The 16,866-nt window shown below is 47.8% G+C and overlaps 1 non-coding gene across 1 annotated transcript; it reads right to left on the bottom strand.

Annotated features, from left to right (window-relative positions):
• Nucleotides 1–8,444: 8,444 nt before the first annotated feature.
• Nucleotides 8,445–8,516, bottom strand: Trnaa-cgc (transfer RNA alanine (anticodon CGC)). Its single transcript has one exon. It is a non-coding gene; the product is annotated as a tRNA-Ala (tRNA).
• Nucleotides 8,517–16,866: the final 8,350 nt, after the last annotated feature.

Raw genomic sequence — 16,866 nt, 5'->3', positions numbered from 1 at the left:
GATAGAACGGGAGCAGCTCGATTTTCGTTTTTCTCGCAAGAAGTTGACCACTGTCGGCAGGACGAGCAGAAACCGAACCGCTTCTGGCTTAACAATGGACAATATTTATTTTCCACTTACCGAAGTTTAGTGTTACACTTGGCAGCGGAAATTGAAAACAGGGACCGCTTTGTCTGAAAGCAATTGGTGTTTGATACGCGCGTGGCGTAATTCGTGCACAAGTCTTAAGCTAGCATATTTGAGGCTTGCATTTCTTGTGGTAGTTATAAATTTAGTGTATTTTTCTAATATGTAGTAGGTTATAGCCCACTTCTCTTATGACTTTTTGTAAAACAATCGTTGTTTTCCAGGGACGTTTCAAATCTTTTACTTCAAAGTAGAGAAATTGATTTTCGCCAACTATTTCTTCCCCATTTTCCATTTGCCCATTGGTGATGGAAACTGAAACCATAAGACTACATTTCCTTCACGACTTCTCTGCCGTGAGGCAGGCTTCCCCTTTAACCCTCGGCAACTCGTTGCGGGGCACGTGAAGATCACCTTCTGGGAAATCGATCGTCTCGTTTCGAAGCCTCACTCGGTTGCACTGAAGAAGATCTTTAAGATCGATTGCATTTTTCAGCGCGACGAATGAGCAAACCCGTCAGCATCTGTCATTCAAACACGAGAACGGGAAAGGAGGGCTTCAAGAACTCCGCGGAAAGAAGACCGGCGGACTGTCGTTGCGAAGTGGTTTTCGAATTTACTTGAGACGCTCGTGGAGAAGTCCCAGACGTGGGAAGAAAAAGAAACGGGCAACTTTAACGAACGGTCGGTCGGAAACTTTAACCATCAACCGATAACCGCTTTCATCACGTGAGTTTTCAGTTTTCTTTCCGACATTTGCGCTCCACGCTCCGATCGGTTTTGATAGCTGCCCGGCGGCGCAGACGGGCAAAAGATGCTTCGAACCGAACCGTAGGATGCCAAAAGATAAGATGAAGTGTCACCGGCTTTCTTGGCCGAGTGTATTATGGTTTGTACGGTGTTTTTTTCCCCCTCGCTTTGCTTATTTACGTTTTCGGTTCCACCAAAGATTCTCGCCGCGTTTCCACGACGGAAACGGTCCGCCTATTGGTTTATCCTTCACTGCACGTTCGCGCACGGAACTTCCATCGTCGAGCAGACGAAAGATGAAAGACAAACCACTTTACTCCACTTCACTCACTTTACGTTTACCTCGGCCAGAGTGTGTACATTTAAGTTTTTTTTTACTTTTCCCCCCGCTGGCCCGCACCTCTTACGTCGACCTCCTCCTCGGGAGGGGGTCCGAGCATGAGTCGATTTAGAAGTGAAGTGAAAATAAATGGAATGCACGGGGGATAAAAGGCAAAAGCCGTAACTCACGGACCGAAAATCCATCCGCAGCCGCAGACGGACGGAATCAAATTTCATTCACTTGTTCTCACCTTCCTCGAGCGTCGCCTTCGGCCCCTCGTCGACCCCTCCTCAACCGTCGTCCATTTCACCGGACGAGTGACGAATTCCGTGCGCGTGCAATTCGTGGCCTAATGACGCGGCCGGCCAATGTCGTACGTTTGCAACGATTTCACTTCCCGTGGGGTTTATTTAGCGAAAAAGTTTTGAGAAAAATTTAAAATATTCTTGGAAAGCAGAGGATGCATTACGATACATTTTTTAAAACATATTTCAACACCCTGTTTGTTTGGTTCAATTTTGTTTCCAACGAACAAAACCAAGTAATGCTGGTTTGACAGAAGTTTTGTGACAGATTTTCCCTTGAGCAGCTTGATTAAAATAAATAACAAATTCTGAAAGAAAACCGATACGTGGTCAACCTGAATAAACTTACATTTTAACCGAAGCATAAATAGCATAAATTTTTATTTTTTAATGGTGACTTCTTTTCAAATATTTTCCTGTTATTTAAAAAAATCCGGTGTGGAAACAAATGGTAATCCAAGAGCAAGTTCGCTAGCGCATCGAAGCAGAAAATGCTGAACCCTTCTGCAGCCACTTTCCACCGATCCAACGATCAAAATTAGCCCGGCAGCAATCGAGAACGTTGAGAATTCGGTTTGAAACGCCCCGACATTGCGATCGCGAGATTTATGGAAAATGTGCGAAAAATTCTCAACCTTCCACCGACGCCCATTAGCGCGAGGATAAATCTTGCCGCCCGTTTTCCCCGTTCGAGAACGGAGTTCGGGGGAGAAAAAGAAGGAAGGGAAGGTGAAAAACATTCACACACCACACTCGTACGAGCGTTGGTCAGCGCACCGTGTTGGCATAGGACCCCCGGTAGAGTGGGGTGCCCTAAGCTGCCCGTTTCGAGGACGGCACTAAAGTGCGGGTCGCCAACCCAAATCCGCCAGCCGCGGTACGTAAATCACGGTCCGCCGGCACCTGCCACTCGCAGCTCGCCCCGCGAGAGAATTTAAAAGGGGACATCAAAGATGGATGTGCGCGCGACATTCTTCGCATGCCACACTGGCCGCACCTCGGGGGGGTGGACACATTTTTGATGATTTTTGGTTTCGGGTTTTCCCGGGAAGCATCTCGCCCTGGTGTGTGTGTGTGATTGAGAAAATCCATGACATTTTGCCCCGGGGAAAATCCCGGGGCTTCCGGGCGGACGTGTGACGTGGGTCCGTTTTCGGGCGGAAGTCATACGCGACCTCCCTCGGAGTGTCGTTTCGTCAAACGAATGCAACACGGAACATGATGCACACAAAGACGAAAGACGAAAACCAAACCTAGATCCAAAGGGCATCGCTAGGAAGAAATCGAACACGACAGGATGTGCTGGGTGGACAAGGTCGAGGAATTAGATACCGGGAGGTGGCTGAAAACCGATTCGAGAATAAAATGCATCCACGCCGTGGGTGTCCACTTTCGGGACAAGCAAGGATCTTGTATCCGATCCGAACATCAAACGTCAGGCGAAAGGTGGACCCGGCACAAAACCTTCCGAAAGCCACACCGCGACCGTGTAACCGTATCCGGGCGCAAAAGGCACTCCCCTTCCCAGCGTGCCAATTTAAAGTCTCCACGGCGAAACAGTATCACCATCGGAGTATCGGTTTTTGCAGATGTCTAGACCTTGGACACCCAACCTTGGGGAAAAGGACGTAAAGGGCCTGCGACGTTCGACGAGTTCTCGATTAATATGTAAATATTGCAACCGCTCGGATGGGGGAAGAAGGCCTCTGCCTCCGACAGTGTCAGACGGTGTCGCACAACCAATAATGGCACAGCACAAGGCACATGCAAATGCCTTCCGAACGGATCGAAAACAACCCCTGGCGGAATGGGCTGGCGGGTGTGTGAATGTGGGCCAACCTTTGCATCAGGCCCGCATCCATTCCATTTTCCGAGCGCTACTCGGCAAGACGCCGGTAAAGTAATTAGATGCAGATGCAGTTCGCGCTCAGGGAGCCTGATTGCAGACGTCTTTCCATTATTTATCGGAAAGTGGATTTGCATGAGGGTAGGGAACTGTGAAATATATTTTGAACGACAGAAGGACATATGCACCGATTAGCCGCGGCCCGGTAGGGTGATGGGTCCGGAATCTGCGGGAGAAACATATTCCTCCCTGGCGGACAGATATTGCGAAAGAATGCCCCATCGAGGCGGTTCCGACAAAAGGATGCGCCGATACTTTACAATGCGGTCAGTTGTTTGACTTTCCTTTTGGATCACTTTATTTTTTCCTTTGCCTTCCGATTGTCCTCCCTTTTGCATAATGCAATATTCGTTGAAATTCGTCTTCGCACGTTTAGAAAGAGAAGAACGTCGGCGCGACCTGGGAACGGCGTTCGGTTCTGTTCGGTTCGGTCGCCCGCCGTTGTTGTCCTTATAAAGTAAAAACTCACTTATTTAGGCAAATTCAATTCCAACTCCATTCATCCGTTCATCCATTCATTCATTCATCGGAGAAGTTGTGCTTGGAATTATTCATAAATTCAAATGTCCCTCCGGGCGGTGTGTGTGTGTGTGTGTTCCGGCAGATTGATGCTAATGCATTCACCAATTTTTCCTCACCGTCAGACGGTTCGGTTACAAAACTTGGTAAATATCATCTTCCCTCGACGGCTAGAACTAGGGGCGTTTTGGTGCAGAAGGTGAAGAAGATTTGAAGCGAGATCCCTTCCTTCACGGCTATCATTAGGGGTTGGCTTACCGGGAAAAGCGTATACTTTACAACCGTCTCATCGTTTTGGCATTCGGCTTTAAAGCCCCAATTTATTTCCCACCGCCATTGGTTCCCCTTCTTGGTGGCGTGTCGTTTGTAAGTACGATTTATTTAACCTCTTGCATCGACCCATAAGCCCCGGCGAGATCGCCTTCGGAGCGGTTGCGGAACGTAGGAAAAACCTTCAATTACTCATCGGCAGCGGAACTGCGCGATTATTCGCCTTCGCAAAAAGTCGGCGGCTCCGGTTCTTTCCACCATTTTTGCTTAGAGACGTTGTGTGAATATGTATGTGTTAGTTCCGAGTTTGGTTTTTCGCAGCCCATAGATTTCGTCTCGCCTGCGATTTTGTTTCTTGTATCCATCGGGGTTTCCACTTTCGATAAGCAGCCCGAAAAAAAACGGCCTACGGTCACGAGCAAATAAATTTACTCACGTCTTGCACGATCAAGTTGCAAGGGATTACCTTTTCGCTCGATCGCATCGCCGGCTTGCACTTGTACGTTGTGGAATCGGTTTCCTTCCACCTCGCTCAGGACCTTCGAAATGCTTCGTCTTTATCGTGACGCCACAAAGCGACGTTCCTCGACCGAGTTACGGTAAGAATGAACGAAAACATCGTGATAAATGACTATCATTTACATTTATCACGGTGATGATCCAGTTTCCTGCGTCTCCCATCCCACTGGTTGTCGTGTCACGGTAAAAATGGAGAGAAAAAAAAGCAGTACCGACACGACATCGCATAAAACAGATGGAGCCCTACGCCATTTGCCTTGAGTTCAGCTCTGCTTTGCGTCGATCGCTGTAAGGAAAGTGTTTTCCCCTTCACGGACCTTTGCTCACGGATCGCGATCGGAGGTTAATCGATTCCGTTGCATTCTATTCCGCCGTTCCGTTCAGCGTTACCGGATGACGTTTAGATGTTCTTAGACGGGGAAACACTTCGAGGGCCGGTTGCCGTTCCGTTCGACTCGTTGTTTGGTAATCACGAGCCAGGTAGCCTTGAAGTGGCGCGGATGATTCACCAGCATGACGCATCGGGCATTCGCTTGGAATTGCTTTGTTCAAGGAGTTAAATGGTTTTTCCCTTAGGTTGCAGAACCGGTGTTTAACTACCATAAAAACCCCTCAAAAGGTGAGAACCGTTTCCGGTTTCGTTTTTTTTAAAGTATCAGGGTCGCATCTGGTTTTACTTGCATTATTAACACATCAAACGAGTTTTAAAAGAACAAAATTTGTATTTTAAAGGACAATATTACGGTTGAAAAAACTCTTTCATAATTAACATTTCTAACCATTTATTTTTGTATTCAATCATTCGATCTAATCTACATCAAACATACAATGGGTTTGTTTGAAACCATCACACAATTCAGCTTCCCGGCCATATGTCCGTGAGCGGACTTAAACTACTTCCCATGGACGATTTGGTGTTCCGTCCGCCAAATGAATAATCCATTTCGGAAAGAAACAACTACCCTATTAAATCCTGATTGCCTCACGAACCGATAGCATCGGACGGCTCACGATTAAAAAACACCAACACACACACACACACACACAGGTCGCCTGCCTTCGATAGGTTGCCCTGGGGGAGCGACAACCCATTTCCTACAGCCGCTTTCAAGCGGTTTTTCAAAAAACTTAATAGAAAAAGGACGACGACAATGTCGCCAACGGCACCCTCAGCCGTCCGTCCGTCCGCGCTGTCACATGTCTGCCAAAGATAGAATAGGGAAATTAAAAAAAAAAACAAGGTACACGGCACTCGTGGCCGTTTCCCCTCCCCCCCGGCGGTGCATTGGATTTTAGTCTGGCCGTGCACCACCGACAACATTATCTTGATTGCCAGACACGATAGTCGGTAGCATTACAGCGTTAATTAAAATCTACAATCGAAACACAGCGTGCGGCCCCAACTTGTTTTTCCTCCCCCCCGGGGGGGAAGGACCTGTTAAAAAGGGGGGTTGTGGGACGTTGGGGCTTGGTTTTTGCGCTAATTTCCAACTGACAGCGATTGTTATTCTGTGTATAGCTCACACACTACGAGCCCTCTTTTTTTCTCGTGCTCGGTTCCACGTTCGACGGCTTCTACCGCATAGCGTCATTAATTCTATCACACGATGCGCGGTTTGCCGGAATGCACAGACACATCAGAGGCCTCTCCCCCAGGTGAGGGAAGGAGGACCGAGAGACGCGATAATCGCGAACTCATGCAATCGCGCCGGCCCAGGGTTGCCGTGGAGACGCCGCCGCCGATGGTTGCCCCGTTGTACGGACTAATGTCTGCTGCAATGGGTTTTAATTCGCATTATTAAGCTTGATTTATACTTTTATTTTCATTTGCTAGGAAATTGTTGTGATGTGTTTGGATTGTGTGTAATTTTTCTCCAACCCCCATCGCCCACTGCGATGCGCAGGAATGTGTGTTTATGTAGGTTTGTTGTGCTGCTGTTGTTTCATTGTTGCGCGCCTATTACACACATTCGCACCGTTCCCAGAGACTAAAACCCAGATGTGCGTCAGGTTTTAGAAGGTAGTTTGCCGGGATACACACACACACACATTGTAGTTCATGCACCATCGGACCGAACTCATCGCCGTACGGTTTCGGTGATGCCCTGTCATTATCATCGCGATGGCGCCCCGAAGGAGATGGATTAAAGCTGTCAAGGGTTGGTTTTGTTGTTGTTTGTCGAAGTAGGAAACCCTTTTGGGACCCCCGGGGGGTTGGAAGTGGGGTGGCGGCGAAGGAAATGTTTTTCGTAGTCGATCAAGCGCAAAGACACACACGCGCGTTCCGTACTTCGGCCCCCTTTTTTCGCAATCACGCACGCACAAAGCGGGGAAACAGCTAAATATGAAATTAATGCCAGACCCCTCTCGCGTTCCTCTACAAGGGGCTAATGATGGCGGCGGTGGCGTCTGCGGGTGTACATTGTTGCCGTTGGCAACAACGAGAAGCAACCCCCGGGTTACTAAGTAACGCGGGGTGAGTGAGTGAGTGAAACACCGCCCCGCACTAAAGACACCAAAATGCTCGCACATGCACTTACAACTAAATCGACACAAACCCCGCCACGGGCGGCCCAGTTCCGACTCCATTACGCGGGGTTTTGTTATTCATCATGGCTCGCTGAGCTTCGCGGCGCACGGAATTAACGGCAGCAACGCTTTATCTCCACCACCCTACCCTCTACTTCTTCTTTGGTTCGGGTGGGGGAAGGCTTTATTTTTTGCTGCGCCACTCCACGATTGTTTGCGGAGGATTAAATTCGATTAGGTAATTAAAGGCCTTATTTATGGCCTCGGCTTCGATTAGACGCGCTTCGGTCGACGCATGCGGAGTTATGCTACCGAGCCGGTGCCATATTGTAGCGGAGAAGTGGTTTCGCTAATGTTGGCCATTGGGGCCGTTCGCTCGTGTCGGTGGAAAGCACCTCAAAAAAAAAAAGTGGCACTCTTGACAGGATTTTTGTTTCACGCTTTTCCACACGTTCGAGCCACGCAAAACTAGGCAAATAGTTATCGACAATAATAAATTGATCGTCCACCGATCGATCGATGGTTGACGGGCGAGAATTAATTTCAAAAAACCCATGTTTGCATGCACCGTTTATTTGGCTCTTTCCCTCGGCAGTTGAGCGTGGAAGGAAACGCTATGGAAATGAATCACGCTACCGAGAAAAACTACCCCGAACCGTCAAACTCCACCCCGCCGGAATGTTGCCGACGGTAGTGGTGCAAAGTGCAGCTGCAGGTGGCAGAATCGTGGCCAGGAAACGACCGTGCATGGCACGTACCCAGGGTTGGTTGTAGGGACCCACCCGGACGGCGAATGGAATGATTGGAGTGATGAATGGGTTTTAATTGAATTACAATCGCCACGATTTCTCGCCGTTTTTGCAACCAAAGAGGGAAAGGGCAAAGTGTGGGAAAATGTGTCCTGTCCTGCTGAAGGCGATGGTGAATGGGAAAAGGGAATGTATGAAACAGGTTGAACGACGAGTAGCAGAAATAGCACCCACTGTTGTCGTTCGGCAAACAATCATGCATTGATTGCATTTTATAATTGCTTTTAGGAAGTGAACGACAATTTTCTATTGAATCATTTAAATAGATTGATACGGTTGATTAACAAGAAAAATAGTAAAACAATCTAGTTGTACTGTTTATTTAGTTGCAAAAACGAAGGTGAAAACTGGCTAAGCTAAAACAAAAAGGTTCCCAGTTTTCATCAGAGTGGAGACGCCGGGGATTGAACCCGGGACTTCTCACATGCGAAGCGAGCGCTCTACCACTGAGCTACGTCCCCGTTGTGGAAGGAGAGTGCCCAAAGCCAAATAAAACCGACCATCCCAAACAAACGGTCCCTCCGTTCGTGATGGCGACCTCGTAACTCTCATCTTCTTTCTCTTCTTGCGCTTCCGCTTTACGCGAGGCGGCGCCGGTCCATTCGCGATACGCGCGGCGTTACGTTCATTCATAAAACGCGCCCCCTTGCGACAACGGGTCCCGGGGACGGGGATAATGCCTTGTGACGTGTGCTCGACGGGGTTGGGTTGGGTTGGGTTTGGTGCCTCTTCGCTTCGCGTGGGGTCGGACTATTTTTAGCTCGTCTCACATATTCGTCCGTCTTCGCTCCGCGTGCGCTCCGTACCCTCCGTTCGCCGTCCACCCATCGTGCCGGGTCCGGTTTCTTCCGCTGCCGGGTCCGGTTTTGAGAGTTGTCGACTTGGCGGAGCGAACGTCGTCGGTACATCAAAGCGCACAAGCGCCCGGACGGGCGCGATTGGGAGGACAGAAAACCCCCCCGGTCGGCTGCCGGTACGGTTCATCTTTGCGGGAAATTATTTAACGACGGGGACGGATGATGACAACTTTGCGGATCGATGGGAATTTTCTGCATAACCAACCATCGTTGGCTGCATGTAAATGGTTTTTAACTCATGCGAGAGAAAGAAAGAAAAGCGTTGTTTTTTTTCCCTCTCAGGAAACACATCCCAATTGGGATTGTTTTTGTTTTGCTTTGCCAAACAGGGTTGACCATCGAAGCGCTACGCACCTCGGGACACTTGCCGCCAGGCTGGGTCGCGCCCTCTTTCGGGCACCAGTTCCACCTGAACTCGGCTTACATTTTCATTTATTACCTCCCAACGAACGCCGTTAACGAAAGAACTCATCACGAAAACGGCTGATTATCGTTAAATGTGTGCTGCATTTAAAAAGGGAGGTTTAATTAGTTTTTAATTGCATTTTCCAATTCACCCGCCAACGTTTCGGAACCTCGATGCCCGTTGGCACCGGTTCGTGCTGTCATTCGTCCGTTTCGAGGATAATCTCACCGCGGGCACGGCACGATTTTCTTCGAGCCTCGAACGCGCGGCGCCGACGTCGGGACAGCCTTTAACAGCGACGACCGGCGGCAAGCCAGTGAGACACGACGACACGAACGACGGCCCCTGCCCTTGGGTTCTCGACACCTGGGGAACGGGCCGGGGCTAGGGCTTGGGCACCCCGTCGAAAGGCGTATTTAAAGCGCCGAAAGCAAAAGGAAGCACACAAAGACGGGCATTAAAAAGGCCGCCAGAATGGCAACGATTAAGGAAATAAAAACACCATCATTAGGAGCGGAAACGAACTGCAGTGACAAGCAAACGTTTCGGCTTCGGCAAGACACCCTGGCTCGATGTTGGATGTGGGATGGGACCGTGGACGAACGAGGGCTGATTGGTGGGTGATGAGAATGAAATGCAAGAATAATGAACATTAAACTAGAAATGGGGCAATTAATTGAGCAACATTGTATGGAATGGTGTCTTTGAAATCAACTGGGAAATATAATTAGTAAATATAAATGGAATGAATAACCTTGAGCTAAAAATATCATTAGGCTCATAAAAACGTTTTAGTTTGGTATTGAAAAATTGTTTTGTCCTCTTGAAAAAGAAAACCGAAAACAGCTGCCCGAGAAGTGTTTTTCAACACCACCAAACACAAAACATCAAAAAGCCTAGAATTGTTCGAATTTTGTGCTTCAAGTAGCGAAAACGCTTCCCCGCCAGCGTCACAATATGTGCCGGCTTTGGAAAGAAGCGAGATGGTAATAAAAATAATAGTAATAAAAAAAAACTTTCAGTGCCATTTAGGGCGGCCATAAAATCTAGCTGAAATTGGCTATAAATTCCACCTTAAATCGGCACTTCTACAATAGTAATCCTAAGCAGACAAGCTACGACGGCAGCATGCCGATGCCGGGCCGACGGGGCGGCCTGCGGGACACCCCGTGAGGGTGATGAAAATTGCTTTAGTTTTCCGAGCCGCGTTTCCCTTTGTTTTGCGACGGCAATCGAATCGGGGCCCCAGCTTTTTTCAGGCCCGCCCGTTTGCCATTTTATGTCAATTGCTGTTTCGAAATCCGACCTTACCCAGTTTGCCAATTCGCCCTTCTTGGCCGTGTGTTTGTTTTTGCTGTGCGATCGATTTTCTTACGCCGCGGGACCGTGGGAGGGAGGGACCGGTGTGTCGGGGGTGGGGCACGGCTTTGGAAATGTCGTTAAAATTGCGAAACGCCACACAAAATCTCACCTTTCCGGCCCCAACCCCAACCCGGCCCGTTGGGCGGGAAAAACTTCATCAAACTGTTTGCCCTCTTAGGAGCGCGCGTAGGGAAGGAAAAACCCCTCGAGCCGAGGATTCACGGGCATTTAAATTTTTTAAATGCACCCAAAACTTTGCACGCCCCTCACTGTCGAGCGCGAACGACGAAAGAGGGCCAAGGGGAGGCTGACTTTGCTTCCGGGGGGAAGGGCCGACATTTTAGCCGTTTCGGGGTCGTTTCGGGAACGGAAAACTGTCGCCATTCAAAGACGCTCGGCGCGGCCTAGTCCCGGACGCGTCAATGGCGGGAAAACCTGTCACCTCGACTGGCACCCGCCTGACGCGCATCGTTAAAGCGGAAAATGTCATCCAAGTCACGAACGAAATAACGATTTTCGTCGATGGAAAAGGGAGGGCACAATAATCTTGCGTCGCTCGGGAAACATTTGTTCGGGAAAAAGTCATGCAAGATTGATTGCTGTAGGAAATTTGAGTTTAGATTTTCAGGATGTGGCCCGTACGACACGGGCCCGAAAATTCAGCTCGGATTTCGTTCCATTTGTTCTCGGTTCCATCTCCCCTCTCGCCTCCGGGGGTTGCACATCCCGCTCGGAGCACCATAACGGTGGGATTAATTTCGACAATAACTGATCCGAACGATAAACAACACGATTAACGGTGGGTATGTTTTTTTTTTGCTGATTTATCTACCATTTTCCTGTCCCGAAGCTGTCGGGAAATCCCTTCGCAATAGTGCTCGAGATGCTAAGACTTAAAGCAAACTGTCTAAAAAGCGTATTCTTTTTGTTTTTGAAGAGACGAATGAAATATTCATAAAAATATGTGAAAAATGTCACGTTTGGGTCGGTAGCGGAAAGAAGCTCTAAAATATTAAAGAAAATATCCTATCGCCACGAAGAGGAATATGAAAAATATAAATAGAGGGAGAGCGAGAAAAGAAAATGACAAAATCTATAGAAAGTGGTTTGAGAAAACCCCAGGACACCATTACAAACATTGCAAAAATAAACCGATACCCATCATCCGATACCTTGAAAAGGCAAAAATCGGTCCTTTCCGCACAACGGAACAATGGATCCGTAACACATTTTTGTCGCATTATCTCACCAGCATTCCAGGTCCCGAAGCCCAACAGCGCTGCAGTCCGATCGATTGTGTCTGGAAGAGATGATCCGATTCCCGGAGCTGCACAAGAAAAAGGTTCGAGGCAAGAAAATAACCTCCCGTTGGACGAGACTCGCCTTGGCAGAAGGCCGAGAAGGAATTGTCTTATCACGGGTACCAAGGTGAGAATCTATCATTAGCTGCTTTCGGGCCGGCACTACCCGCAACGAGGGTGAGTAAAGGCCGGGCGCAGGATGTTGCTGTTTGCCACACACTACCAGAGAGTGTTTTTCTTTCGTTTGCAACACGACCGAAAAGGGGAAGGTAAAAGCCAGATTGTTCTTTCTTATCTTGCCATCCCAGGGAACGCAAGAGGAAGGGCAGCAGGAAGCTCGTTAATTCTCTCTAATTTATCACCGACCATCTTAGGTTCATTTGTTCTTCCACTTAGTGTTTTTTCTCCTTCATCTCTCCACTTACGGTCCATTTGGTAGGGGAACGTAGGTTGGCTAGCTGGCGAGCATGACGTGAATGGTACCGGCTTTTCTCTACGAACGTTTTTGAATTTATGTTACACATTTTCGGAACCGGCCGGGTAAGAGGCGTGTTCGAATGAATTTATCTTTCCCCACGCTAAAATTATTCGATCTTTTCATCGCGAATGCGAACAGCTGATCGATCGATGGCAAACTCCGGCGAAGGCTTCCGGTTGCGCCCATTTTGGCCGAACCCGCGTGGGGTAAAACACGGGAAAGGCCGGCTCAAGTTGCGAAAGTTTCCTCACGCGCTTTTACCGTTTACCGTTTGGCAGAATAAATGTCTAAGGCCTTCAGTTAAAGGCGTATAATTAGGAATCAAATTAATTATAAACGGCCGCTGACGGTTGACGCATTGTTTGACGGCTGATCGAATCGAGCCAGACATAATGCATTTCGTGCGCTCTTGCACGCATTGCACGAGGGAGAAAGTGAAACACACACACAGAGCCTTTGGGTTGGGGTGCTGGGCTTGCCCGAAGGCCATGTTGGTAAAGTCTGTTGGAATCATATCGAGGGTATGCATGCTGCAATGTTGGCGCAAGAACACGAGCGCAGGAGCATGGAGCGAAGGGATGGGGACGCAGGAAGGGAAGGGTGACACAGAATGTGTCGTGTTATCAATGTTGCTCAAGGGTTTTTCTTTCCGTTTACGATTGCCATATGGGGTTTATCCTGTTGTTGTACTTGAAATCATTTTCAAGTTTTTTTCAACTTTTTTTTAAGAACAAATTAAACTAGAGATTGTTGTTACACGAATAATAGAGGAAAAATTTAGGTACCAAACTGATTTATGTCCTTTCATATAACCAAAAAAGCTGTAAATTCGCGATATATTCTTGTTTGGTAACAATTGTAAGATTTATGAATTGCTATCTGGCAATTAATTAAACAAAACTGACTCATGAAATTGAGCAATGTTAATGAAAATACAAAAATAAGAATAAAACTCTGTCAGGAAACTAGTTCTTTCTCAATAAACCAAACAAAAGTAATCCCCGCCGTCGATCTCGGGGTCCGAACTTCCGATAAACAATGCGTCCATCCATCCGTCCGATCCATCGGAATGATGAATGATTTAATTTCGTGCAACTCTGTGAATGTGATTTATGTTCCGCCAACGGATCCAACCCGTATCGCTTCCCTTCCACGATCCACCCGGTTGGAGGCCGCCCGGTTGTCGTGGTTTATCTGCTGCCCTTCCCTTCCCTCTGCAGCTTGCGGTAGGTCGTCCATTCCCAGTGGCCAAACAGAAGGAATCGACGGTGGAAAGGGAGGGAAAGTGGAGAAGAAAAGAATGCAGAAAGAAAAACATAACAACCAAATGCGCCCTACGGCGAGACGCGGTGGCGATTACGACGACGATTACGGCCACCGATCCGAACGTACGGCGTGGTCATTCCTTGAGCCTTCCTTTTGCCAAGGGATAATGAAGAAAGCAAACGGGAACGAGCAGAGAGAAGGAAAAAAGGAAAACAACACAACCCGATGTCCTCGGGAAAAACGACAACCGCCCGGAGTCGAAGGAAAACAAAAGGCGTCGCAAAAGGGAAAATCGGTCGGCCAGCGAAATGAAGAAAACCGACCGGGCACACACAATGACTCGCCCGACAATGAGCGTGTACACCGAGGCGTATGCGGAAAAGTCTTTTGTGAAACGGGAGCATGCAACATAAAACCCCGTCCACCGATGTCCGGGGGTCCGGAGTGAGATAAATGGTCCGATCGGTGCATCTATTGTTTGGTCGGCAGCACAATAACGGGTCGGAATATCTCTCCTGCTTCTCAATGGGCACGGTATGGTAATGAGGGGACGGAAAGGCAATTCTCCTGTCCGGGACGACGATCAAATTAAATGTGTGTCGGGTTTTACACACATCTGTGGGGAATTGTTACCATCCCAGCTTTAGAATTGCAGGCAATTTAATTAAATGTTGTTGCTCGGCCGATATCATGCTGGCAAAGGACAACTTAGGGTTGGTTGGATGATAGTGTAACATTTGTTTGTAACAATTTCATGAATCTATTAATATTTTGAAGATCAAATATGTACAGTTGCTATACTTTTTAGTTATGTAACATTCTCTGATAAATTGATTGTAAAATTACCATTCATTTTATATCCTTTTTTATGATAGAATGAAAATTTCCTCTTTCAACTTGTTCTGGAACTCATTTTACAACCAATATATTTTAATATTTTCATTTGCATTGCATGTAAATGTTTCATTCCAGCGTTTTGTACATTCAATCAAACAACTTCACAGAGATGTTTCCAACATGAAAAGAACCGAAACAAGAAAGACTTTAATCTATAGAGTTTTCGTTTGTATGGTAAAGTCTTTAGAAAACTCTTCTTGTCTACTTTTAGTAACGCCGGAACGGGAGTTTCCGTATCAGCAATCGGTTGGACTTCTATTTAAGTCACGCCTTAGTGCAAGGGCAAAATGCAGCCGCATCCTCTAGCGTTGAGCATTTCCCCTTCCCTCCCCAGCGGCCTCCCCAGGTTCGGATAGTTTCGAAGAGGATTACGTTCATGGCCGCATCCACCGTTCACCGTTGAGGTAGGGCTTCCTCGGCCCTTCGGAACTCCTCTACCACTGTTCCGCGGCGCACCAGGTCTACAGTCCAGGGGTTTTATTTTTAAGTTGGCTAAGAAGTAAAATGGATTCCGAGCGAAGCATCCTCCCGGCCAGGGATAGTTGATGTAACAAACCGTGCCCTTAATCCGAAACCGGTCCGGTCGAGATAACGTGAGCCAAAACCCTCACACCTGCACACGAACGGTTTCGGCCCTGTCAGCAGTGAGCGAACCACGGTGTCACGGTTCAATTCAATTTGTTCCGCTGTACACACAGCTTCCGGCACGGGGGCCGTCGTCTTCCACCCCAAAGCGGGAAGCGGAGCGGGAAAAATAATAAAACCGAGGAGGCAGGCAGGAATCGATGGAAAATCGAATCGTACTGGTGTTTCCCCTCCCTGCCCGGGCAGGGTGGTCCGAGCGTGAAGGGGTTGGTCTCTGCCATTTTCCCGTAACCGTAGTTTGTTTGGGAAACTCCCGCCAGCGCGTTTTGTACCCCCTCGGGGCTGCGTGACGAAGGCACGTTAATGAGATTTGTGAAAACTGTAAACACAATCTGTGAAATCGTGTTGTTTACTTGAAAGATAACCTTCTGGGAGGTTTTCCGTTCGCTGGCTCGGTCGGTTTGATCCGGGGCTGTTTACCATCCCGACGCCGGATTTGGGGCGAAAGGAAAACCAGAGGGTGCAGGAATTCCGGCTGTCCGACCGTTCGAACTTCATCAAGCAAAACCTCCGGCCGTCGGTGAACTTTGACGCATTTCCTTCGACTGATGGTGGGTGGGTGGGGAGGAGGGAGGAAATTACCAGGTGTTCCTTCAGTTGGTGGTGGTCGGTCACTTTACACCGGAAGCAGGCAGCTTTTCGGCCACGGCGACGGGTTTTCAAATGCGTCCTTGCGAAACGGGTGAAGTGGCGTGTGACTAATTGTGTCTGCCCTCGACGAGAAAATGCCATTTTACGCCACTTCAACTCAACTACTAGCGAGTGGGCCCGGTCGGTGTCCGTCGACTTCGTCTTCGTCTGCACAAACGTAAGACACGCGGTGTTCTTTCTTTTTGTGGCCAGCTCAGTCGTGCTGGTAAGATCGAGTAGACTAAATAAACAGGGACACACCGGAGTTGGCATGCTGTTCTGATTGTTTTAAGATTCCTTTTCACATGCCCCGGCTGTTTGAGATTGGATCATTGAATGTGGTTGGAGCTTGGTTATGTATTCACCAGCAACTGAAGTGTTTGTACACGGATTGTATTTCTTTTTGTGTCAGTCGCTCATCTTAGATCATCTTACGAGAAAATGTTTTACACTCTTATTGTGCAATGGAAGTAAATATAATAGTAGAAAAAAGCCTGTTATGCCGTTCTTTAATAAAAGATGTACTCAACAAATGCGACGATATAAAGATTTGATTGATTGTATTGTATAACAACAGTCATCATCAGATTAATTCAGAATTTCAATTACTTTTCAAATTACAATTTATGTTTAACTTGACATTTGTTTTGAAATACTTTCAATGACGAGATCAGATTTTTCAATTATTACCCTGAGATTTATAAATTGTTAATCTATGGTTTTTAAATTGTCTATCTGATTACTACTCTTTGTTCACGGTGTATTCTTACGATTCAAGGCCCAACATCATGTCGCGGGTGAGTTGAAACAATTTTTATGGTAACAAAATCCCCACCGATTGTTTACGTTCTGCCCTCCCCCTGGGATTACACGATTCAATTTATCAATAATCCTTGGAGTGGAATTAATGTTCAAATCACCACGAACGCCACACAGATGTGGCCGCGGTCGAAACCTGCACGAATCCAA

This window comes from Anopheles coustani, chromosome 3 (genome assembly GCF_943734705.1).
Source record: "Anopheles coustani chromosome 3, idAnoCousDA_361_x.2, whole genome shotgun sequence".
Classification (NCBI taxonomy): domain Eukaryota; kingdom Metazoa; phylum Arthropoda; class Insecta; order Diptera; family Culicidae; genus Anopheles; species Anopheles coustani.
Note: the sequence above shows the minus strand (reverse complement) of the source record. Positions and strands in the feature narration are given on the sequence as shown.